The 27,110-nt window shown below is 44.7% G+C and overlaps 1 long non-coding RNA gene across 1 annotated transcript; it reads left to right on the top strand.

Annotated features, from left to right (window-relative positions):
• The first annotated feature begins 23,565 nt into the window (after positions 1-23,565).
• Positions 23,566-26,202, top strand: LOC142748406 (uncharacterized). Its single transcript, XR_012882250.1, has 3 exons — positions 23,566-23,653; positions 23,962-24,152; positions 25,816-26,202. It is a non-coding gene; the product is annotated as an uncharacterized LOC142748406 (long non-coding RNA).
• The last annotated feature ends 908 nt before the right edge of the window (positions 26,203-27,110 follow it).

Genomic DNA, 27,110 nt, shown 5'->3' on the forward strand with positions numbered 1-27,110 from the left:
CCTGTCGGGCGCACACAGGCACGCCTTGCAGCCCAGTAAATATAGGAATGGCAAATAATCTAGACCACACATGTTTCAGAACCTGAAAGTAAAGGAAAATCAAACAACCATGACATAAGTGACCACCCAACCAAAATAACCCCAAGATAAAGAAATCAACATTCGAACAAATGCGGCCTCACATAGGAACGAAAGTGGCTGATGCAGCGTCAAGCCCAAAACAAGAAGCCTCAGTAGCGGCTCCAATCCTAAAAGCATGAGAGTTGTAATCCAGATGTGAAAGGCCCAAGCCTTGTACGCATTTCTTAAAGACAGCAATGAATTCATATCTGGACAACGCTGAACCATTCGCATGCACCAGCAAAGCGGAATAACCCTGAGAACGCACCGCCATGAAACTCAGAAAACAGCCCACCGGACACGATTCCCCATCATGAATCTTAGTCAAACAAATTTCAAAACCTTTTCCCTTCCTGTCAGTTTTGGAATGGTACAGCATTATTCTCAACACACTATCCCGAAAAACAATATCTGTTACTTGAATACCGCCCTGCACCCGTCTGGAGGGACTATCTAATTCTCCAACCTGAAAGGCCCCATAGAAAGCCCAAGAGAAAGCCAATTGAAACAACAACCTCTGAATGGGATATCCCGCGCATCTGAGAAAAAAGGTCCTCCAACAATGCGAAAGACACCGGCCTCCGCTTATCCTGCCCTATATGCCCTTTCTGAAAACCCTGCAGAGCCTGCCTAATCAAGAAATCTTTAGTAACATCCGTACAACCAATCAACTTAAATAAAAAGGAAAGTGCCTCCACCGACTTAACAACTCAGGAAGCTGAAGACCCACTCTCCATAAGAGATAACAGAAAACAAAACATCCCCTCTAAAGCACTAAAAAGACCACCTGATTATGACAAGAATCCTTTAGCTGGAACCATCTCATCCATATCTTGGCATATACATCCCATGTAGTAGGGGCCAGCGAACGCTTCACCCACAATATCAGACTATTGACACCACCCTCCGAAGATGTTCGGGGAGAGAAACTGGATCCCGCTCTGCCTCCAGAGCTAGCAAACGGAAACGATCCCACTGCAATCGAGATAAATAATCCGCATTGTTATTGGAAATACCAGGAACATGATGAGCCCTAAATAGAATGTTCCATCTCAAACACAGAAGGACCAACTGACGTAACAATGTGATCACCGGGGGGGGGGAGGGGGGAGAGTGGGCGGTGAAACTATTAATAGCGAGCACGACTGACTAGTTATCACAATGAAAAACTACTGACCGACTGGACAAACGTTTTCCCCAAATCTCTACCGCCACTAGAATGGGAAATAACTCCAGAAAACACAGATTGCCCGTCAAACCACGCTCACTCCACTCCTGTGGCCAAGTACCAACACACCATTGTGCTTGAAAAAATGCCCCAAAACCGATAGAACCAGAAGCGTCCGTGTACAATTGCAACTCCATATTTTAAACTCCCGCCACAATCTACAACTATTTGCCGTTATATTCCACCAAAAACGATTCCCAAACCTTTAAATCCGCCTTATGCCCTCGGCCAAGGCGAATCAAATGGTGGGGGTCATCGAATACCAGCAGCTTGTGCTGAATGCCTACAGAAAACATGGTCCATGGGCATAACTCTACAGGCGAAATTGAGTTTACCTAAAAGAGATTGCAAGAGCTGCAGGGTGATTTTTGTTTTCACCAGAGAATCCTGCACCGTTGCCCGCAGATCGATTCGTTTTGCATCAGGTAACCTACATTCCATAGCTTGGGAATCAATTTCAATTCTCAAGAAACAGAGCATAGCGGTTGGTCCCTCAGTTTTCTCTAACGCCAACGGAACCCCAAAGTCAGCAAACCACTACCGCCTGCAACAATATTGCACACGACGGCCGAGCCGCTGGGCCCACACAAAATAAGTCATCAAAATAATGAATAACTGCTTTAGAGCCAGCTCGTTCACGGACCACCCACTCCAAAACGTGCTGAAGGCTTCGAAATAGGCACAAGAAATATAGCATCCCATAGGGAGGCACCTATCAATATAAAAAAGACCATGAAACGAGCACCCCAGCAAGTGCATGGATTCCGGGTGCACTGGCAAAAGCCGAAATGCAGACTCCACATCCTCCTTAGCCATCAGCGCCCCTCACCCTGTCGTTCTAACCAGACGAACCGTCTCATCGAACGACATATACGAAACCTGCGACAAAGACTCATCAATATCATCATTCACCGAAGAACACTTTGGATAAGACAGATGATGCATAAGCCAAAATTTGCCTGCCTCCTTCTTGGGGACAACCCCCAGCAGGGAAAGATGCAAATTCGAAATAGGGACATTAGAAAAAGGGCCTAACATTCTACCCAATAAAACTTCTTTCTTTAACTTGTCCTGCACCACGTCTGGATGATCACACACCGAACGCAGATTATCAGCCATCAAAACACCCACCCCAGGGGAAAACTAAATCTGTCCCCGAAACCGTTCAATAACAGCTGTGCCTTCTCACTGCCGGGGTACATCTTTAGCCAAGGCATCATGGCATTGAGTTTCACTGGACTTACACCCTTTCGCAGTACCGTCCCCGGGCTTTGTCGTACCTCCGCGTGCGCGCTAAAAACACAGGAAGATGGGGTGGTTACTACCCCCACATCCAGCACATTCGTGTATATAGACACAATTAGTTCCCCATTTACATGTGCTCTAGTTGTAGAGCCAGCAGACCCCTTTTTTAAGACTTCCTGACGAACCCATTGATCTAGACCCGCCAGGTGAGGACTGAAAGGTTCTATACAAACCCGCCGCTTCTACACGACTCCCTTGACCAGCCCCTTTTTGTGTAGTCATAAGGCACATCCAAAAGCTTATGTCCTTATGATCCCACCGCAAGGATGACTGAACTGCGATACGCTGGTGAAACTGCTCGTCATATTTAAGCCAAGCAGTTTCCTCATAAGTTCTATAAGCCTCTCAAATAGAATCCAGGTAACAAAATAAGCCGGAACATTGTTCCGGATATTTTTCCCCCACCACACTAGCCATAATGGAAAAGGCCTGAAGTCGATTCCCAAACGTGCGCGGAATCAGCTGATACCTTCTCTCCTCATCCTCCTCCTTACGATGTTCCTTGCCCTTCTCCCACCGCTTTACACTGAAATGTTCCAAGGGCAGTAAAGTAAAAATATCCAGATTCTCCCTTTTCCAAATCTTCTCCCGTAATTCAGGCTTTAAGTGTGCCCCCAACAGTCCATCAAAGCAAATGTACATGCTCCCCTTTGCTGTATCTGAAACTGGCAAGGGCTTATTAGCCCTGTCTACCTATTCTGTCTGGACCCAGGCATCTAATGCATTAAAAGGCGACGTGCCTGTCTCAACACTAGCCGTACTCCCCCTACGAGATCCCACGTCTATTTGTCCCTGCGCTGGCCACGCTCCTAAGGGACCCGCTAGCTGTGACCCACGAGAACTATCAACAGAAGCTAACAAGTGGCGCAACCCATCTAACAAATTGCACAAAACCCCACTCGTGACTGACATATCCCCTGTAGAACCGCTACCTGCAGGGACATGCCCAGACTGAATACGCTCCCCATCAAAAGAATTGCCTACTTGTGTCTTGTGTAAACATTGTGACTCACCAGTAGGCTACCGGCACCAGACGCTAACGGGGCCGTCCATCTGGAATCCACTGAAGCCGTCTCCTGACCGAGCATCCTGGGCCCCCCCAGCGCCCACTGTAGAGCATCAGTCGCTTCCACGCCGAACTCTGGGCCTGATGACTGTAACGGCAACTAGACAGACGAGACACCTGCCACCTGCCCAACGTCCCCAGCAGAAGGCGCCAGATGACGTACAGATTCAAAATTTTCAGCAGACCCAGCAGTTGGCACACTAACCACTACTGCCGCAACACCTAAAATGATCGGGAGGTGGCGCGCAGGCCTGCCACCGCCGATGTAGTACTCGTCCTAACCAGCAGGTGACACCGGCCTGCCACTACAAGTGTTATTTTCCAAACGGCCAGTAGATGGCGCCGGAACATCCATGCTAAAGTGTGCACTATTCCCACCCAACAGATGGCGCTCTAGAAGCGCTGCAGGCTCTGACACCAGCAGCCGCCGAATCCTGGCTTGCCTCGGGACCCACGAAAGAACTCCTGACGGGCTCCCTGGATGAGCCCGCCACACTGGAAAGGGTGGAATCCGCTCCCGGCCTCCGCCTCACCCCTGGGGACCGCTGCACCACCGATGAGGACCGTTGCTCACGACGACAAGATCTACGCTGCTCCACAGGCCTCCGGGCCCTGCTGCGTTTGCTCTGGCCCACCACCCGTCACACAGCCCCTCTGCCTCGACCTCCAGACTTCTCCACCGCTGCCACCCCAGATGTCACCATCATGCCAGCCTACACTGGAACACCACCAACACTCACTTCAGCTGCACCAGGAACCGCCACTTCAGGAACAGGTAAGGAGGAGACACACCACTCCGTCCACGCTGGGGAACCGGGGAGGTAGATGGGCTTAAACACTTCGGTGGCCTGGAACGTCTGGCCCTGGAGGGACGCCCCCAATATACATCCCCCTAACTCCACCCCCAATGATCCCAAACCCCTAGAAATAATTCCTGACTCAAACCCACCCATCAAGCTATAATCAAAATAACCCTCTAGGTGACCCCTTGAAGGCCCAGACCCGTCATGACCGCCCTCTGCCCAGCTCTGCTTAGCTCTGGGCTCAAATGCTAGTGGGAGCATTTGTCTTTACTCTCATTCAAGATTAGTGCACAAGGGACAATACAAGGGTAGGATATTTTACATGATACCATTTTCCATGAGAATAAAAAAAACTAAAATAGATATAGATATATACATTTATATGACACTGGATAGATGAGGGGATAATCTTTATTAGGAGTTTGGACATTGGAAGCAGAACATCACACCCTGAGCCGTCAATATAATTTCTAAACTTCTTAAAGTAGAATCATCGGAGACACCGCATTTCAGATGAAAGCCACCACAGCGATCAGCTGGTCTCCACGGGTCAGTCTTCCACCACAGCATATTCCGCACCAACATACGCATGAAATAAGCCTGTAAACAGCTTTCCTTTGATTTCAATGGGAATTTTTACACTGCTAAATTTAAAAAAAAAAGCCTCCTAAAAAAAAAAAAAAAGGAAGTGACGTCATGAACTTACAAATAAACTGTTCTTATTTGGGAAATCGCTCTAATATATTTCTTGACACGTACAAAACCTTTAATTTTATCGAATGTAAATTTTTGTAAACTGTGTTGGGGAAATTCGACTTTGGTTAGAATTTTAGCTCTTGAAAAAAGTTGTTGCCCGCAGATCCCAAGGCCGGGGTGACTATCAATGTGGAAATATACCTGTCTTTTTGGTTATCTAGAGGGACACAACAGGGTTGTCCTCTATCTCCTCCATGTGGCCTTGTCTATTGAGACGCTCACTTTAATTATTATAAGTAAGAAGGAGACGGGGGGGTTCAGATAAGGACATTCTAAATTAAAGGATTTCTCTATAAGACGATTTTTTATTTTTTTTTGGCAATACTATGATAGTGATCCCGATTATTAGGAATATCTATGATACATTTGGTCATGTTCTCTGTTGATCATTTGATAACGCCTGTGACTCTTTCCAGGAATCTTATCGTCTGATAATACGGATATATAATATCGTTTAATACAGATTGTTCTCCCCATATTTACAGAGGTATTTATGTTTTATTTTCGGCACTTTGCCATATGGCAGATATAAATATGGATCATTATAAGAGGCTCTATTGAGTACTATGGGGAGATTACGGCTCATTTCTGGATGTACGGAGGTGCCACCCAACATGCCCCTTGTTTCATGTTTTTAGGATAAATTAAGTTGCTCATTCTTACATCTAATTGTTCACCGTCACCTGTAAAGTCAATTTCGCTGGTGCAAAGAAATTCCTAGTACAAACCTTTGTATATCGTTGTTCCTCGATAGTTGTATTTTGCCCTTGTAATAAAATGTATTTTGGGAAGATATGATATCAATATCATTCTACAGAGACGCTTTTCCTGGCATTGTGGTGCATTACTCATCCTCCATATAGAACAGTGCTGACTGCAATACGATTTATGGAGCTTGGGAGTGGACTCCTCTAATAAAATAAAAATGGCTGTCATTAAAAGGTGGAGTGTAATGCTCCACGCTCTCACCTTGCACTAGACAAATTTGTGCTTAAAATGCTCTGCTAAATGTGCAAGTGATGACGTTTTAGCAAGAAAATTTGTGAGACAAATAATTACAATATGAATATTTTAAGAATCTATATTACTTCTGTCAAGGAGTGATCAGGATCCAGCACTTTATACACCAGTGGGGTTAGGTTTCAGAACATTACACCCCATGAATTGTCAGATCAGGGGGTGCAGGAGTCTTGTGTAATCACACACTCAGCCTCCTCCATTCATCACATACAGTGACCCCATTTTTTTTTAATTATACAGTATACTGCGACCTGTGCAAGCTGGATCACAGCACAATAAATATCACACACGTTCTAAGTAATACAGAAGCACAACATACAGGAAGGCACAAATCCTACGCTATACATTACACTCAGCCCTACATCAACATTCTGATAAAGTATCACATATCAATCAACAAAACAACAGGCAAGTGATAGGGGATGAGGGGAAGGGAAAGAGGGAGAAGGTAGGGGGAATCACAGGCCCAAAGCTTTATTGAAAGACAGACACACCAAGGGGGAGAGGGAGGAAGGAGAGGGGTTTCAATCCTCTTCTTTATCGATGTACAAACTGTCCATGATGGAATAGCCTTTGAGAAGGCTGCGGACCAGCCTGCGGCAGTCCTGGATGGACATCCTCTCCCATTTCATAACCAAGTGAGTCCTGGAAAGCCACAAAAAGTCCTTAACACAGTTCATAAAATGCCAGGCTTCCTGGATATCCCCAACGCTATGGATTAGAGGGAAAAGTCCATAGAGAGCTGAAGTGTGCGCCAGGCTGTTCCTGGGAACAGGGTCTCTGAGATCATATTCCATGGCGTCCAACAGGGCCTCTGCCAACGGGCACTGCGAAAAGAGGTGTAAAGGTGTTTCCTCAGCGAATGGGCACCTGGGGCAGTACCTGGTGTTGCATAGTCCATGGGCATGCATGGAGATTCTCAGAGTTAGTGCCAGGTCTGTGTGCCCATTGGTTAACCTTCTAGAAGCCCCATTCTTCCAAACAGTCTCGGCTGTGGCAGCAGGGAGCCCTAGAATAGACTCCGTTATGTCCTTTGCTCGGATAAGCTTGTGGATAGTCTTTGGCTTCCACAAGTCGGGCTTAAGTCCCTCCAGCTGGTGTTCCCTCACAAACTTGAGAAGGTCCTGGTAGTACCAGGGAATGTCACAGTTGTAAGGGTAGGAGCTGTCCCACTTGTCTCATCCCAGCCTCCTCCAAAGAGGCAGGAGAAAGAAGCGAGACATGGACCTTCCCGCTCCAGCTGACTCTTTTACTTAGGCTGGCGTAACAAAACACCGATCTTACTACATGTAGGCTAGCGTTTTATGCCAGGAGTGTTTCTTTAACTTTGTCACGGGTATATCTATAGGGTGATGCAGAGGTAATGCATGTTACTAACTATCTCATGGTCTCCCCATTGTGTATATGGAAAACTTAATTAATGTTTTTGTAAAAGAAAACAAAAACTATTGAAGAGTCAAAAATAGAATTCAGTTTATCTAAAACACAACAGATTTTCATATAAGTGAATTTCACTTGTAAATTAAGTTCAAAAAGCAAGAGGCCCATACAAGGATCAAACCCACAACCTTAGCATTTAAGTGAGCAAATGTAGCTACTTAAAAATGAACATTTAATCATTACCATTAAAAAGGTATAGATAGACTAACAGGACGTCGTCTACTCTCTGGCCGGGGTTTCCGCTACTGGAAGAGCCCTTTGCGTCACTGTCCGTATATGGACAGTGACGTCAGGGGCTCATCCAGGAAAGGAATTTCCCGACCAGAGCATCGGCAACGCTCTGGCTGGGGATTCCCCTTCTAGAGGGAGCCACAATGGCTCTATCTACAGAGAGGGGGGGGGGGGTGGCGCTATCTACAAGGGGTGTGTGGCACTATCTACAGGGGGTAGTGTGTGACACTATCAACAGGGGGAGTATGTGGCACTAGCTACATGGAGGTTTGTGTGGCACTATCTACAAGAGGGTGTATGTGGCACTATTTACAAAAGGGTGTGTGTGGCATTATCTACCGGGGGCTGTGTGGCATCATCTACAGGGGGGCTTGCGGCTCTATATACGGGGGGGGGGCTGTGTGGCTCTATCTACAGGGGGGCTGTGTGGCTTCATCTACAGGGGGCTGTGTGGCTCTATCTACAGGGGGGCAGTGCGGCACTATCTACAGAGTGCGCTGTGGCACTATCTACAGAGGGCACTGTGGTATTATCTGCAGAGCGCACTGTGGCAGTATCTAAAAAGGGGATGTGTGGCACTATCTACAGGAGGCCATGTGGTGCTATCTACAGTGTGTACTGTGGCATTATCTAAAGGAACAAGTGCGTGGCAATATCTACAGAGCACAGTGTGTGGCACCATCTACAAGGGGCACTGAGTGTGGCACTATCTATGCTGGCTTTTACGCAACCAGTAGTGGTCAGCACATATCCCCTAGCCCTAGTGATATAATGAGACATCACCTGCCTGTAAACAATCGGATAATCAGAGAGAGAGATACTGGCCAACATAGTAGTTGTCAGCCAAATTAGTGCAGAAATTTGTATTCAGAAATTCAGGAAAGAAAGTCATGCCCCACTAGCCACACCCACCACATAAGACACACTCAAATAAGACACACCACCAAAGATTCCACACCCTAAGCGTCCCTGGAAAAAAAAATCTAATGTTGGCAACTATGGCCACTCTTCAGTGTTTCCTGATGTAGCCCCCATTTTATATGATATCTAATTAAGCCCCTCAGTTTCGGCTTAGGCAACTATTAGGGAAAACCAGATCTGTTAAATAGCGCTCTGTCTTTAACCCCTTCCCGCAAATGGACGTTACTATATGTCCTTTTTAGCGGGTCGTTCCCGCAAGTGGGCGTACAGTTACGCCCAGAGGATGAAGCGGGCACAGGAGCTGTGCACGCTTCATCTTCAGCGGGTGTCGGCTGTAATATACAGCTGACATCCCGCTGCAACGGCGGCGATCACAGTTCTCTCCGTTTGCCGCCGTTTAACCCCTCAAATGCCGTTGTCAATAGCGACAGCGGCATTTAAGTGATTGACACAGAGGGAGGGGGCTCCCCCTGTACCCCGTTGGCGGGGTGCTGATGGTTGCAATGGCCTAGCAACGGCTTCCTGGTTGACAGGTATGGGAGCCTATTAGGTCCTGCCCGAGGCACGACGTAATAGGCTCAACTGTCAGTTATAATGCACTGCACTACATAAGTGCATACATAAGTAGTGCAGTGTATTGTACAGGGGATCAGAAGAGCAGATATTCCAGTCCCCCAGTAAATGTAAAATAAAAAGTTAAAAAAAAGTTAAAAAAAAGTTAAAAAAATGTTTTCGATAAATAAATAAATTACAGTTTTACGTAATAAAAACAATTATCACCCTATTTCCCTGATCGAGCCCTTTATAATTAGATAAAAATGAAAAAAAAAAGACAAAAACTAGACATAATAGGTATCGCCGCGTTCGTATCGGCCTGATATATAAAAATATCATATTATTTATCCTGCATGGTGAACAGAGTAAAAAAATACAATTAAAAAACATTGGCAGAATTTCCTTTTTTGGTCACGTTGTTTCCAAAAAAATGGAATAAAAAATGATCAAAAAGTCGCACGTACCCAAACATGGTACCAATAAAAACTACAGTTTGTCTTGCAAAAAACAAGCCCTTACAAAGCTCCGTCGACAAAAAAAATAAAAAGTTATGGCTCTCAGGATATGGTGGCACGAAAACATTATTTTATTTAGTAAAAAGCGTTTTTTTATTGTGCAAAAGTAGTAAAACATATAAAAACTATGTAAATTTGGTATTGCCATAATCGTATCCAACCGCTGAATAAAGCAAACATGTTGTTTATACTGCACAGAGAACGCCGGTAAAAATTTATAAAAAAAAAACAGTGAGAGAATTTCTGTTTTTTGGTCTCCTCACCTCAGAAAAAATTGAATAAAAACTGATCAAATTATCGCATGTACCCCAAAATGATACTAATAAAAACTACAGCTCGTCCCATGAAAATCAAGCACTCACAGAGCTCGTCAACGGGAAAATAAAAAGTTATGACTCTCGGAACGCAATAATGCAAAACGATGGCCCAGACTGATTTATGTGTGCAGCAGTTCTTCACCTAAAACTCCACGTCATCACTTGCTAGCCCCCACTGGTAGACCCTGTAAATGCAGCGGAAATGATGACATTTTGGGGTCTGTGCTACATATGGTGCTAGTGAAGAAGTCAAAGATTAGACAATGCTGGAGTGTTTTTGCGTACAAAATTTATCCGCAAAAATTTGGATGAATTGCGGACCCATTCATTTCTATGGGCCAATGCACACGTTCGTGGCTTCCATGTTCCAGCAATTGGCCGGGAGGCCGGACCGCAAAAAAAATAGTACAAGTCATTATATGGTCCGGGCTGATTGAAATCAATGTGTGCACGGTCTGTGAATTGCGGATGACACTCCACGGCTGTCCGTCCCGTAATCACGGGCTGTGCACACGGCTACGGTCATGTGCATGAGGCCTTAGAAGTAAGAAGGAGACAGAGGGATTCAAATAAGGACAAACTAAAGGAAAGGATTTCTCTATATGATGATTTGTTATTATTTTTGCCAATACTAGTGATCCCGATTATTAGGAATATCTTTGATAATTTAGATACATTTTTCGGTTAATATATAAATTGTCCGAAATCTCTCCTGTTTCCAGTTGACCCAGGAACATATTTTCTGATAATCTCTACAGGTTATTCAGCATAATTCATCCTTCAAATATTTGGGGGTTTTGGTCTCTAGAAGGGTCCAGGACTTTATTGATTTAAATTGAATCCCTCCTATTCATTGACTGAGAGCTAAAGTGAAAACCTATAGGAGTCTCCCAATATCAGAGGCTTCAAGAGCGGCACTTGTTATAATAGTCATGTGGCCACAGGTCATTTTTATTCTTGCAAAATCCGATCTGGATTCCCCTAAAATTTATTTAAACTCTTGATGCTTTAATTTCCGAATTATTTCCAATCTTCAATGTCCAAAGGAAAAGGAGGGAGTCCCAGTCCCAAATATGTTGTATTAGGCTATGTTCACACGACAGTGAAAAAAATGGCCGTGTGACGAACATTTTTTTAATGCCCTGCGCACGACCCTTTTACAAACAATAAAGTTCTATGGGTGTATTCACACGTCCGTTTTTTTTAACAGATTGTAAATACTTGCCATTAAAAAACAGAACATATTTTATTTTCAGCCATTTTCACGGCCTGTTGGCCCCCATGGAACTCAGAGGATAAGTTTTTAACAGCCGTCTTTGAGAAAGCAATCTGTGTGACGGCCATTAAAAAATGATTGGTTGCTAGCAGTTGTCCAGAAACCCCCCCCCCCCCCACAGGGGGGAAGGGACACACTATTCCTCTTGCCCGGGGAGGCCTTCACAAGGGGACAACGCTGGTGAAGCAAGAAAACCATTGGTTTCCTTCCCCGCCATTCAGCATTATTTTTGTGATGCATGCGGTGCAATGACGTTATTGCGACACCTGTGATGTTCCGCTGGAGCAGGCCTGGTCAGAAGAGACAGGGCATGCCTCGCTGGAGGAGAGGATGGCGTGGAAACGGGGGACAGGTGAGTGTGGCACTATTTAGAGGGGCAGTATGGCACTATCTATATGGGCACTGTGGCAATATGTGGACACTATGTAAAGGGGATACTGTGGCACTATCTATATTTTCACTATGGCAATAACTACAGGGGGCAGTGTGTGGCACTATCTACATGGGCACTGTGGCACTATCTACAAGGGGCAATGTGGGCACTATCTACATAGGCACTGTGGCACTATCTATGCGGGCACTATCTACAGTGGGCACTGTGGCGCCTGTCTACATGAGCACTAACTACAGTGGCACTAAGGAACTATCTGCATGGGCACTGTGTGTGGTACGATCTACAGGGGGCAGTGTGTGGCACATTCTACATGGGCAGTAACTACAGGGGCACTGTGCACTTTGTGTAGCACTATACACAGGGGGTAGTGTGGCACTTTCTACAAAGGGCCCTGTTATGTTTTTAGGGGGTTAACCAAAAAAGCCTTGACAACTGAAATTCATCAGTTTTTTTTAATGGATGTGCAAAACGCATGACACATAGATGACAAACGGCCGTTAAAAATGGTCATACAGTCGGGAAATATATAAGAAATTAGAGACACACGGATGCAAAGCGTCAGTGAAAAACAGATTGTTTGATCTGTTTTTAACTGGCTTTTTTTCCCCCTGTCGTGTGAATATTGCCTTATTATCTGCCTGCACAAATATAATACTTTGTGGAATGGGAATCTAATATGGTAAACCAGTGGGTTCAATAATGTATGGCCGATAATCTTAATCTGTGTGAAGTAGTAGGTGGAACTTTTTTTTAATTCTTATTAAGATTATACCGACATATTATATGCAACAGAAAATATGGGTAATGGTTAAAAAAATATTTGTTATTGTGGGATACTCAAGGAAAAGGAATATTTAAAATATTTAAATAAGAATATTGGGATTCAATTTTTATTTATTTTTTTAATTTATAGATTAGACAAGTTATGTGGTCTATGGGTAGCTGAAAATCTTAAAAGACTCCTGGAAACCCCGGTTATCGTTGCTTTCCAGGCAGGGCCGGATTGGCCATCTGGCAGTTCCTGCAAATGGCAGATGGGCCGGTGAGCAGTGGGTCGCCTGCTGGCCGCCCAAACAATCTGTGTCGGATTTCCCCACCAATCAGCGCCTTTCAACGATGCTAGCGGTGCGATGACGTGATCGCACCGCTTACATTGTTAAACGGCGCAGATTAGCGGGGAGAAGTCATTCTGCCCTGCCAATCAGCGCCATCGTTCAGCCCCAGCAGACCTACTCAGAAGGGAGCAGGCCTGCATTAACATGGATGGCCTGGGAACAGGATCAAAGTGAGTATGTAAAGTCAATGTTTTTTCCACTTAAAAGTGTGAGTGGCATTATCTACGGGGGGGGACAACGACGGACGATGTGGGGGTCAATATGTAAGACACTAGCTACGGGGGAGGCTTTATGTGGGGCACAATCTACAGGGGAGGCTATATGTGGGACACTATCTACAGGGGGCTATATGTGGGACACTATATACAGGTGGCACTATATGTGGGGCAAAATCAACAGGGGAGGCTATATGAGGGTCACTATCTACAGGGGGGGCTATTTGTGGGACACCATATACAGGGGGGCTATATGTGGGGCCCCATCTACAGGGGGGGCTATATGTGGGGCACTATATAGACGGGCGCTATATGTGGGGAGCTATCTACAGGGAGGCTATATGTGGGGCACTATGAACAGGGGGGCTCTATGGGGGCAATATCTACAGGGGGCTCTTTGGGAGCCACTATCTACGGGAGAACTGTGTGTGTGACAGTTTATGGTGCTATTATAATCAGGGACACAGTGTATGGTGCTATTATAATCAGGGACACAGTGTATGGAACTAATATATTTAGGGGTACAGTGTCTGGCATCATGAGAATTTTATCTTCATTTATAGGTGCAGAAATTTTTGAAAAGTGAGAAGCTGAAGACATCTAAGCGGCAAACTGCAGAAATGGGCTGTGGCCATAGAGGTTTGGACTGGATAGAGAAGAAAAGAGAAAAAGAACAACTAGAATCGGAGATCGTCACCGATGAGTCACTTAATATAAATGTTTATTCTGCCTCTAATCAGCACTGTAGTCACTGTATGATCAGCAGACAAATGATGGGTGGTATGATTTTTTTTTGTGAAACAGCAGATCCTTACCATTGTTTGGGCCATGATGGGAGCTGTAGTTTTACGCCGTACAAACCTATACGAAAGGGATTTCACTAAATTGAGCTGTATTTGTGCTTGGGCTGTATTTATGTAGTGAGCTTGGTTCCGGTGTTGTACATCTGTACTGAGCTTGTATCTGGCACTGTGTATATGTACTGAGCTGTGCTCTGGTGCTGTATATATGTAATGAGCTTGGTTCCGGTGTTGTATTTATGTACGGAGCTTTGTTCTGGTGCTGTATATATGTACTGAGGTTTGTTCTGGTGCTGTATATATGTACTGAGCTTGGTTCTGGAGCCGTATATATGTCAGAGCTTGGTTCTGGAGCTGTAATTATATAGAATATATTTATAATAACAAAATTACAGGGCAGATGGTTTCGTTTCCAATTCATTGTATATTTAATGGGAACCTGACAGGTAGTTTTAACCCCTTGAACCCCCACCATGCAGGAATACATGACCTGACCATATTTCCAAACATTCCCCTGTATGTTGTTTTCAGACGCAGAAAAATCTATAAAATCAACTTTTAAAACGGCGCACAATATAAGCTAATTACTCATTAGAGGGTCATGGGGCAGTGCCGCTATCCTGAAGAGTCACATAGTGCTGCCTCCAAACCCACCTTTACATGTTTGATTGACATCCCCCTGGCTGTTATAAATCACTACCAGTCTCCTCCAACTTTCTTGGATGCGCCATTAACTTGTACTACTTGGGCACGCACAGTGCAGTGAGGTGTACTCTGCCCGGCTGCACCGCCCATGCCAGTACAAGGCAATGGCGCATCCATAAGAGTTGGAGGAGGCTGCTAGTGATGTAGAACAGCCAGGGGGATGTCATTAAAAAGCAGGGGGACGCCATTTCAATTTTCACCCCAGGCTTCAGAAAAGCTAGAATCGGCCCTGCGGACAGTGGGGAACACAAGCACCAACATTACAATAAGTGCTGCGTCTTGCTGTTTAAAACCACATCTTTCTGAGATTTATTGCTGTGAACTCTGCAATGATGGGAAGGAGCGCTGCAGAAATGAAGTATAGGGCTTGTTGGCCGAGCTGCAGCTAATCAGCTCTAGACTTGTTTTCTGCACTGAGGCCTCGCTCAGTAGCGCATGTCTCTGGTGCCGCAGAGGAAGAGGAGAATCAGTTCCTGCCCAGTCTGCATGTACAAATCAAACCTAACGCTGGTTGGCTGAGCATCAGCCAATCAGTGATGGGCTTGTTCTTTCTACTGCCCCCCTGAGCACAGCTTCAGTCTGGCTGCCGAGGAGAAGGAGACTCCCGCCCCTGCCAGGTATGTTGCTGATGGCTGTAGCGCCAGCAGGTTTATTTCTTTATCTGCTTCAGCTTCATGTAACCTGCCACTATCCTTCAATGAGGAGGGTAGGGGGGCATAAGTGAGTATAAAGGACATGGGTGATGCACACAGTGGCTGTGTGTGTGATGCTATATACAGGGGCTGTGTGTGTGATGCTATCTACAGGGGCTGTGTGTGTGATGCTATATACAGGGGCTGTGTGTGTGATGCTATATACAGGGGCTGAGTGTGATGCTATATACAGGGGCTGTGTGTGTGATGCTATATACAGGGGCTGTGTGTGTGTGATGCTATATACAGGGGCTGTGTGTGTGATGCTATATACAGGAGTTGTGTGTGTGATGCTATCTACAGGGGCTGTGTGTGTGATGCTATATACAGGGGCTGTGTGTGTGATGCTATATACAGGGGCTGTGTGTGTCTGTGATGCTATATACAGGGGGCTGTGTGTGACGCTATATACAGGGGGATGTGTGTGACGCTATATACAGGGGGATGTGTGTGTGATGCTATATACAGGGGGATGTGTGTGTGACGCTATATACAGGGGGATGTGTGTGTGACGCTATATACAGGGGGATGTGTGTGTGACGCTATATACAGGGGGATGTGTGTGTAACGCTATCTACAGGGGCTGTGTGTGTGACGCTATATACAGGGGGATGTGTGTGTGACGCTATATACAGGGGGATGTGTGTGTAACGCTATATACAGGGGGATGTGGGTAACGCTATATACAGGGGGATGTGTGTGTGACGCTATATACAGGGGGATGTGGGTAACGCTATATACAGGGGGATGTGTGTGTGACGCTATATACAGGGGGATGTGTGTGTAACGCTATATACAGGGGGATGTGTGTGTGACGCTATATACAGGGGGATGTGTGTGTGACGCTATATACAGGGGGATGTGTGTGTGACGCATATACAGGGGCCTTTGTGCACGTGGTGCTTTACTATACAGTGTTTGACACAATTATATTCAGGGGCGCAGTGTTTGGTGCTATTATATTTAGGGGCACAGTCTGTGGCACCATGATCATTTTGTTTTCGTTTATAGGTGTAGAAATGTTGGAAAAGTGAGCAACAGAAGACATCTAAGTGACAAATTCTGCAGAAATGGGTCAAGGCCGGGAGAAGTCGTCATGAAGTTTGGACCGGATGGAGAAGAAAAGAGGAAAAAAGTTACCAGAATCTGAGGAGTTGTCACATGTGAGTCACTAGATTTATAGAGAATCTGTCACCGCTCCTGACATGTTTATTATAGGAAATCCTTGTGTTTCACTAAAAGTCTTTGTGCAGTCCAGGACTAATAGACAAATGGGTGTTACCATTCCCCTTGTTAGGAGGATGTCTCCCTGCACAGTGTGATACTGTCAGCGATGGTTGGAGACTGTCAGTATGTAGGGACACAGCCCTTTGACAAGGCGAATCGTAACACCCATTTGTTAATGCTTGCACAAAAAGGTAGTGTTACGGCTCGGCGGGGGAGAAAGGGGGCCCAAGTTTGGGTAACAGCCCAGGGCCCATAGTCTACTTAATCCGCCACTGGGTATGAGTGGGGGATGTGTTCTAGGTGTAAATGGTGTGCGTGTGCATGTGTCCTGTGGTGTGTGTGCGCATGAGTCATAAGTGTGAGTGGTGTGCGTGCGCACGAGTCACAAGTGTGAGTGGTGTGTGTGCGTATGTGTTTATTTTATTTTAGTTTAATTTGAGAGTATTCACATCCTAATTTGAGGAAGGGTTTAGAAATTACAGCTCCTTAATATGTAGCTGCCTCTTTTTCAAGGGACCAAAGGTAATTGGACAATTATCTCAAAAGCTATTTAATGGGCTGCATGGGCAATCCCCTCATAATCCATCATCTGTCTGCTAAGCCGTTGTATCTAAGCATATTATATGTGATACTGTCTGCTGAGCCGCTGTCTCCTATCAAGTAGCAGAGCTATCAGGTGTCATAGTCTTAGGGTATGTGCACACACACTAATTACGTCCGTAATTGACGGACGTATTTCGGCCGCAAGTCACGGACTGAACACAGTGCAAGGAGCCGGGCTCCTAGCATCATACTTATGTACGATGCTAGAAGTCCCTGCCTCGCTGCAGGACAACTGTCCCGTACTGTAAACATGATTATACTACTTTGAGTAATGGGTAAGTTTCGTAAGGGGAGAAGCGACTCAACTTATTTGAGTCAAGAAGAGGCCGTACTGCAGACAAAGAAATAAAATAAGGGGAGGCCTCCATGACTTAAAATAGATGGGAGGGACATGGAGTTGGTTGGCCTATTGGAATGTAAGGATAGGGATGGTAGGAGGGTTATTGGGATTAGGGGTGGAGATTTAGGGGGATGTACCTTTTCCCATGTGGTCTTCTTCCCTCTCTTCGCCAGGACACAGAAGCAAGAACATGTTCCCGCCCACCTGCCCTAGAGTGGAATGGTGTTTTGCAGCAAAAGGTTGCTGCTGGTGGTGTTTCTCCCGGCCAGACGTTTATTTCGCTGACGATTTATGCTTTCGGTGGCCAGGTTAATTTTATCATTGCAGCTGCGGGGGGGGGGGGGGGGGGGGGAGTCCTTGAAGTAGATCGTAAAAAGTGGTGGGGGGAATGCATCACGGGATGCACCCCCAATTAGTCGGCTTCTTCGAGTGTTATCCCTTTTGAAGGCTGTGTTATGTATGGTAGTCATCTGCAAAAGGTAATTGGTGCCCCCGGGCCGGGTTACGGCTGGGGGTAAGGTATTGGTGGGCAGATGACCAAAATTAAATATCGGTGGCTTCAAGGACTTGCCCCTGTCATTCTGGTGGTTAAATAATGTTATGACCCTGATAGGGTCGCAGTTGGTTATTTAATGTTATTAAGAATTCCTTTGTGGGGATTCAAAAAATTATGGTATTTAAAATTCCTTGTTATTTAAATAATAAACGGCTGCTGTGGTCATTAAAATCCAACTCTGTTTCAGTGTCTGCTTTGAGTAATGGGTAAGTTTCGTAAGGGGAGAAGCGACTCAACTTATTTGAGTCAAGCGTACGCCGTCTGTGTGGAAACGGCCGCTCCCACACAGACCAAAAGCAAGGTCTTTGGTAGAGCGACATCCGGTGCCATTTTCATGTGGACCGGAAGCCGCGGCCGGACAGTAAGATGACAAGTTCCGGTCACGGCTTCCGGACATATGTTGAAGGCAGCGCAGACGCAAGGACTAGGAGCGGCAGGGCTGAGGCGGCAGCGGCGACAGGAGCATGTAAGTTATGTTTGTGTATGTGATGTCTGTGTACGTTAGTGTTATACTGTCTGATTTCCACTGTATCTAATCCACATTCAACCCCCTCCTTTCTCCTGGCACTAGCCAGGATAAAGGAGGGGGGATTGCGTGAGGTCACTAGAGCGAGTGTGTCTACTCCAAATTTGCAGCATAAAGCAATGAGGTTGCTTAACCACATGTCAATGCTGAAATTTTGGGAATTGCTCCCTCTATTGACAAGCATATGGAAATGTTATAAATTTAAATCTAATTTATAATATTTCCTGACTTGTGAAAAAATTAAAAAAATTAAAACAATGTGTAATCATTGATATACTCAGGCCCCATGCACACGACCGTAAAAAAAACTCAGTTGTTGCGGACCGCAATTGCGATCCGCAAAAACGGACCTATTAACTTTCATTGAACGCGGACACCTTTCCGTATCACTACGGATGGGTGTCCGTGCCGTGGAAATGTTCCGGGAATTATGGAACATGTCCGTTCTTTTGCATTTTGCGGGCCGTGCTCCCATACTTTGTATGTGAGCACGGCCCAAAAATGCGGCTGTCAGTCGGCAGCCGGCCGTGCCCGCAATCGCGGGCCGTCATTACGGGCACGGTCGTGTGCATGGGGCCTAGCTGTTTAACTGAAAAAAAAAATTCTAGCGACACATTCCCTTTAATACTGCCGTTTCATACACCAGTCCTATTAAACAGTTTGCTGGAGTAAGATGCAACACATTTATTAACAGGCGAATGACTCTTAATAAATGTGTCGCATCTTTTAGCTGCAACGCGGCCTGTCATCAGTACTTTCTACGTGCTGCGGCCTGCTGTACATTTAAAGTACATTTTTAAAATGTATTTTATTTTCTGATTGGGGGGGGCAAACAGTCTGATTGGGGGGAGGTATGGGTCTGGCACGGACCTTTGCCTTGTTACGCCCCCCAGAGATAAATCTGGGCCGCACTATACATATAGATTTCTGCTATAATTGACATCAGTTACTGGCGTAAATTATAGTAAAATTGTTGGCCATTTCTGCTAAGCCCCGCTCATTTTTTGCCCCCAAAAATGTCGACATTTGCGCATTTTGTGAATTTTCTACGCTAGTAAACTGTTGTAGAAAGGTTAATATATTCCCCCCAAAGGCTACAGACCGTAATACAATATCTTAATGTAAGGATGTGTACACTTCATTGTGCAGCAACGCTTGTTGTCTCCATTCTATGTCAGTGTGGGAAGTAGATGTCCGGCCTTATGATTTTGTGATATGATAGACCCAGAATCCCAATCACCAAACCAAAGAATGCAAAATAAAGACACAAAACATTATAATTGGGTGTTAAATGGTCAAAACTTTTATTATATTATATGACCAAACCCAAAATGGCAAACCTCCGACTCACGAAGAGTCACCCTCCAGCACGCAGGAAAGGAAAAACCCCCTGTGGGGGAAACCTCTAGGGAAACCATGGCTGGAGGATTGCCCTTCCTCTGGGCTTAGAAGGTGCCAAAATATCATTTGTAATAGAATTTATACGTTTTCTCAGATTTTCAAGGAAAGACAATACAACGAACGAACGAACGAACGAACGAACGAACGAACGAACGAACGAACGAACGAACGAACGAACGACATAAAACACATAAATCGGCTGATCTGGTTGGCTAGGCGGATGTCTCTCTTCCTGGGCACCCATTCAAATTAATGGGCGATCCACGGATGAGACGGGTCCTCCAGATGCCTCCTTGTAGCACGTGTCTCCGCTCTGGCTTATAGGGGGGGATCTCCTGCTGGAAACCCCCCTCTATTACAGACAACCCGTATGAAGAGGATGGCATCACTGTGATGAAGAAGTGGTCTGGGGTGAAGGGTTTCCCTGCTAGAACCTCTAAATTACATCAGGTCGGTATTGGTGGTGAAGTCAAGCTCAAGGTCCTCAGTTGCATCTAATATGGCGCTGAATGTGGCAGTAAAACCTTCTAATATGGAATCTTCTTTATGTCATAAACATTTGTATTTATGACATCAGCACCTTCATCATCATTACTGCAGGAGTTTATTAACACTGCACAACTCATACATTGTGACGTCACCCACAGTGGTCTGAAGTGTTAACCCTTTTCTGACTGCCAATGTACTTAATACAGATGCCATAAAGCTGAATAGAACATATCAGCGGCCATAAAGGAAAAGGGATAATGCAGGGAGAATCTCCACACAAGAACTATCCATGACAAAGAGTTGTCCAGGATGAGAGAACTTGTCTGCTTTCTCCAAAAAACAGCACCACACCTGTCCATAGGTTGTGTGTGGTACTACAGCTGATTACCATTCACTTCAATGGAGCTAACCTGCAATACCAGATACAACCTGTGGATAGGTGTGGTGCTGTTTTTGGAAGAAAGCAGCCATATTTTTTTAATCCTGCACAGCTCCTCTTAGAAATAGTTCAAAAAAAGTGGGGGGAGAAGGAGAAGAAGGGGAGAGGGAAAGAAGAAATTAAAAAAAGGGAAAAAGAGGAACTCTGAGGTAAAAGAAATCAAACTAGACTGAAAGGAGTCTGCTGGAGGTGCCAGATGGAAAGACATATTTCTGCCATGGGGACCAGATTAGTTGAAATGCATCTTGAAGGGGGGATTCAGAGAGTGGGTTTTAGCACCTTCCTGCCCTATGAAGCGCTGTTGCATTGAAAAACTATGCAGTTCATCTCGAATGCAGCGTCACAAAAACTAATTATTTTGTAAAAAATAAAACTATATAAATTTGGTATCGCCATAATCGTAACGACCCGCAGAATCAAGTTATCATGCAATTCATGCCGCCCGATGAACACTGTAAAATCAAAACAGAAATGGCGGAATTACAGGTTTTTTTTTCAATTCACCCCACAAAATGTAGGTTTTTAAAAAAAAATAAAAATTAATACATTATATGGTACATTAGGCCGCAGGGTAAATTCCACGTAAACAGTGCCATTCATCGGTTAACTGTTTAAACAATACCAGTTCAAGTGACCTTTATCGAAAAACACTATAAGGGCATGCCCACACGTGGCGGTTTTCCTCCGCAGCTGTCCGCATCAATGCCGCACAGAATCTGCATTGCAGATTCTGTGGCGGATCTGCCCAAAATGTGCAGTAAATTGATGCGGACTAGCTGCTGCGGACTGCGGTAAAAGTGCTTCCCTTCTCTCTATCAGTGCAGGATAGAGAGAAGGTCAGCACTTTCCCTAGTGAAATTAAACTAATTTCATACTTACCGGCCGTTGTCCTGGTGACGCGTCCCTCTTTCGGCATCCAGCCCGACCTCCCTGGATGACGCGGCAGTCCATGTGACCGCTGCAGCCTGTGATTGGCTGCAGCCGTCACTTAGACTGAAACGTCATCCTGGGAAGCCGGACTGGAGACAGAAGCAGGGAGTTCTCGGTAAGTATGAACTTCTATTTTTTTTACAGGTTGCTGTATATTGGGACCGGTAGTCACTGTCCAGGGGGCAGAAACAGTTACTGCCGATCGCTTAACTCTTTCAGCACCCTGGACAGTGACTATTTACTGACGTCTCCTAGCAACGCTCCCGTAATTACGGGAGCCCCATTGACTTCCTCAGTCTGGCTGTAGACCTAGAAATACATAGGTCCAGCCAGAATGAAGAAATGTCATGTCAAAAAAGCAAGACGCATCCGCAGCACATATAACATTTTCATGACAGCTGCAGACTTCATTGCGGAATTTAGAATCTCCATTGAAGTCAATGGAGAACTTCCGCAATGAGTCCGCAACCAGTCCGCCCTATAGAGCCCACACATTCATTATTGAAAGGTCATACTCAACGTATCTTCTAGGGAGCCCTTTGGTGTCCTCCATTTAGGTATAGTATTGGCATTTTTTCTGTTTCTTTTGCAGATTCTGGGAGGTCCACCAGCATGGACTTTAAGGCCAGGGAAAAATCCTGGTTGACCAAATTAGATACGGTCTTTAGAGATGAACCCACAATGGGAGATCCTGACACCCGTGGAAATTCAGCTGCCGTTAAAAATAGCTTAAAATCACTGCTCCACAAACGCACTAAAACATGGTGGAACAAAGCGTTCCTAGAAAAATATATACAAAGGGGTCTTATACCCAGGGGGTTACAGATTCAAGTATTTCCATCCCTTAACACATTAGATGACAGTTTCATGAGTCGATGGGAGGAGAACTGCAGGGTATCATCTCAGACCTTTATGGAGTTATTAATAGGTCTAGATAAGCAGTCTCTGGAATCCTTAGATAGTGAAATTGTAAGAGTACAGGCCCAATTGCAATCCAAACTGAGTGATGATGAGTGGATTAACACTCTCCAACATCTTGACTCGGAAATGGACAAATGGGAGAAAAATATACAAGAAATTAAGAGTCGGAAATTCCAGCGAGACCTCAATGATAAGACCACCAACCGAATGTATAAGTGGCAATATGCCAAACAGAATCGGGGCGCTACCAGTAGATCTCCCTCAGTTTCCTCAGCGAGTTCCATGTCGGAGCCCGAGGACGATACCTTGAGAGGCAGAACAAGAAGTGGTATTGACTACAGAAGACAATATACATAAAATAAAAGGGGACGGCAGAGGTTCCGTACAGATGAGCGACGTATGCAACCCTATGACTTTGACCCCACGATGAGACAAAGAGGTGAAATCAGGCGAAATCAAATACCGGATAACCAACGCATGAAGGTAATTAACCTCTCTAGTCATCAATTGTCGCCTGTAGATATTGGGGCATTATCCAGGGGGCTGACATTTGCACCATCAAACCATTTTGATGCTTTTACAGCGGTGAAGGATCTGCACCTTTTTGCCAGAGGCCTGATCTTTAAGCGATGGTTCCATAGGAAGGATGACAACATCTTTAATACACCAGAGGAAAGAGAGGCACTCCTAGCGCTACAACAATTACTCAACGAACAAGAGAACCCATCTCCAAGTTTGATTCCGCAGGTAATTAGGAAAAGATCTACTAAATTTCCCCCATTCACCATATGCCCGGCAGTTGACCTATTTGTTAAACTAGTCTCCAAAGATCTGGAGAAGTTATCCACCGGCATCAGTCATGACAATTTGACTGCGGTTGAACGAAGCAGTCTGAAAAGATTGAAATCGCTCAAAGATATAGTGTACAAGCCGACCGATAAGGGGGGCAACATAGTGATATGGCCGAGAGAAATGTATGAAAGGGAGGCGCTTCGGCAATTAAGGAATGCTACTTGCTACAAGAAATTGACTTTCAATCCTCTTTCTTCCTTTAGCACCTCCCTTTCTAACATTTTGAGGGAGGCCTCAAACGCTGGCACCATCTCCACTGCCTTATTAGAATGTCTCACGGTACAGGATCCGGTGGCAGCAACTCTATATCTTTTGCCGAAGGTTCATAAAAATTCGAAACTACCTCCGGGTCGTCCCATTATTTCTGGGAGAAAGAACATCTGCGACAATGTCTGTAAGTACATTGACGCAAATTTGAAACCCATAGTGGAGACATTGCCATCCTATTTGAGAGATTCGGCGGATCTCCTGAAAAAACTGGAGGGGGTTCAATTAGAATCCAACATGCTGTTTGCCACTTGTGATGTTGAATCGTTATATACGAACATCAGGCATCAAGATGGTCTACAGGCAATGGCGTATTTCCTGAGGATGTCTGATATTGACTCTACGATGGCTCAATTCATTCTCACCCTCATGGAGTTTGTGCTCACCCACAACTTCTTTACCTTCAATGGATCCTTCTACCTACAGCTCCAGGGAACGGCGATGGGGGCGGCCTGCGCACCCTCATATGCCAACTTATTCCTGGGGCTGTGGGAGAGGGACCTTTTCCTATCGGATCGGATATCATCAATGAGTCAAGTTGTCCTTTGGACCAGATTCATTGATGATATCTTCATCATCTGGCAGGGTACTCAAGAGGAATTTGACGGATTTATGGGTGAACTAAACGTTAATGATTCCAACATACGCTTAACGTGGAAGGTAAATCGTAATGCCATTGATTTTCTGGACATACTGATCAAGCGTGATGATGTTGGTTGTGTTCAGACTGATGTACACCGGAAGGACACATCGGTCAACTCATACCTACATGCTTCCTCTTCACATCCTAGACACATTATCAACTCGATTCCGATTGGCCAATTCCTAAGGATCAGGAGATTATGTTCTTCTAGGGATGATTTTGAGAAACAGGCATCTGACCTTAAACAACGGTTTCTGGATAGAGGCTACACCAAAAGATGCATTAACAAGGCATACGAGAGGGCATGTAGGTCCACGCGGATTCAATTACTCCACCCTGCCACCAAGAAATCAGATGATCTTAAAATCAGGTATGTAACTACATACTACGATAGATGGGGGGAAATGCGCAAGTGTTTGTCCAAACACTGGTCTATCCTACAAACGGACGGCATTCTATCAGAAATTTTGCCCCCGAGACCTGCAGTAGCATCAAGGAGAGCAAGAAATCTCCGGGACACACTAGTTCACAGCCACCATCAACCACAATTGCCCAAACCAATTTTTGGGGCATCAAAAACACGATGGGGTTGTCGCCCATGTGGTCGATGCATAGCGTGTCCAAATATTGTCAGTGGAGATGATTTTGTGGACTTCTTGGGTGATAAAACGTACAAGATCACCTGGCCCATCAATTGCAACACGAAGGGAGTAATTTATTATGCATGCTGCCCCTGTCCAAAAATCTACATAGGCCTCACAACAAGAGAACTCAAATTAAGAACGAGGGAACACGTTAATAGCATCGAGGCAGCCAGGGGGACGTCTCCTGACAATATTGATCTTCTGAAAACTCTGCCACGACATTTTTTCCTGTACCATAATTGTGCATCCAAAGACCTGAAAATTAAAGGCATTGACCATGTGGAGCTTAACTTGAGAGGTGGTTCGCTAATGCAAAAATTGTTGCGAGTAGAATCCAAGTGGATTTGGAAACTCAAAACTCTACAACCAAAGGGTTTGAATGAAACCCTTGGGTTTGCAGCTTTCCTATAGGGGTGTTGGGATCTCTCACGGTGTTGTTTTGTTTTTAACCAATGTGTTATGTGTACAGTAATAGCCATTTTTTAACATATGACTGTTTTTAGTTGTTCTAGATTGCCATTTGTCTATGGTGCACGTGCTGTGACACAACATTCTATTGACCTTCTGCGCCTATGACGACTTCTTCTCCTCCACCATCCAATGGGTGTTCAACATGCAGGTGTATGTTCTGTGGACCACGTATCCTGGCAGCATGAATTTTCATCCTGGCCCAACACTTGAATTTACCCACTCTGTATCTGTTCTAGCCTGCATGTCATTTTCTGGTTTGAGTAGATAACAATATGCTGCATCCATCTACGTGGTTATATACTGTATATCTGTTATTGTGATCTTTTTTCTATTGCACCACCACGGGTGTTGTATGATTGCTAGTTGTCAATGTTTAATGTCTGATAGGCACTGTATGATGTACTAACCTCACAAATTCTATTAACTGGTACTTTTAACATTTTTACATTGTCACTGCACAGTATTACTATTGTTTTATATTACGTGTACTTATCACTTATTATTATTGGTTTTGATATTTTTCTCGCATCACTCACTAACATGTACTCACATCTCACTCTTAATATTTCACACCTGTGTGTGTATTATTTCAGCCACCAATTTTGTCATGTCACTTGTTTAGTGTTTACTGATCATGGCCGTAGTCTGTGAATTCCCTGGTCACTGTTTGCTCCTCGCACGTTCACATGTCTCACATTCACTAGTTTATTACAACATATGGGCTGTCTTTGCAGTCCGTCCATAGTGCTGTCATCAATTACTAGCCACAATATGGCCAGTTATATAACACATATACACGTATATGCATTAGCATTAAGGTGATTTATATATACAATATCGGCTTAATATTGACATACATGCGGTTTTATCTCACATGTTTTACAATTATTTAACACTATGTAACTGATTGTACTTTTATATATACAGATAAATACATTTCGTATAGATGGTGTTGCTAATCAATAATACTTGTATATCTTTACTACACGGCCATTGAAGTATGTTGCATTATGGGCATATTGATAGACTGTTAAAATATATGCCATCTGGCAATAAACGCTGGGGTGCATCTGGCACTGCAACATGTGTAATTCGGTTTTTGGCATCGGTGATGCATGCAGTAATGATGCGTAACGCTCAAAACCATGGCTCTTTAGTCATTCTATACAGTATCTATTTGCATTATGCATTATCTTTACACTTATGTATATTTTTTATTTCTCATTTATTATTTATTATTTATTTTTTTATATTTTTTATTGATTCCCTAATATTACCTTTTGTCCATATACTACTAAAAAAACTTCCGGTACAGGCCGATGAACTT

Source organism: Rhinoderma darwinii, chromosome 3 (genome assembly GCF_050947455.1).
Source record: "Rhinoderma darwinii isolate aRhiDar2 chromosome 3, aRhiDar2.hap1, whole genome shotgun sequence".
Lineage (NCBI taxonomy): Eukaryota > Metazoa > Chordata > Amphibia > Anura > Rhinodermatidae > Rhinoderma > Rhinoderma darwinii.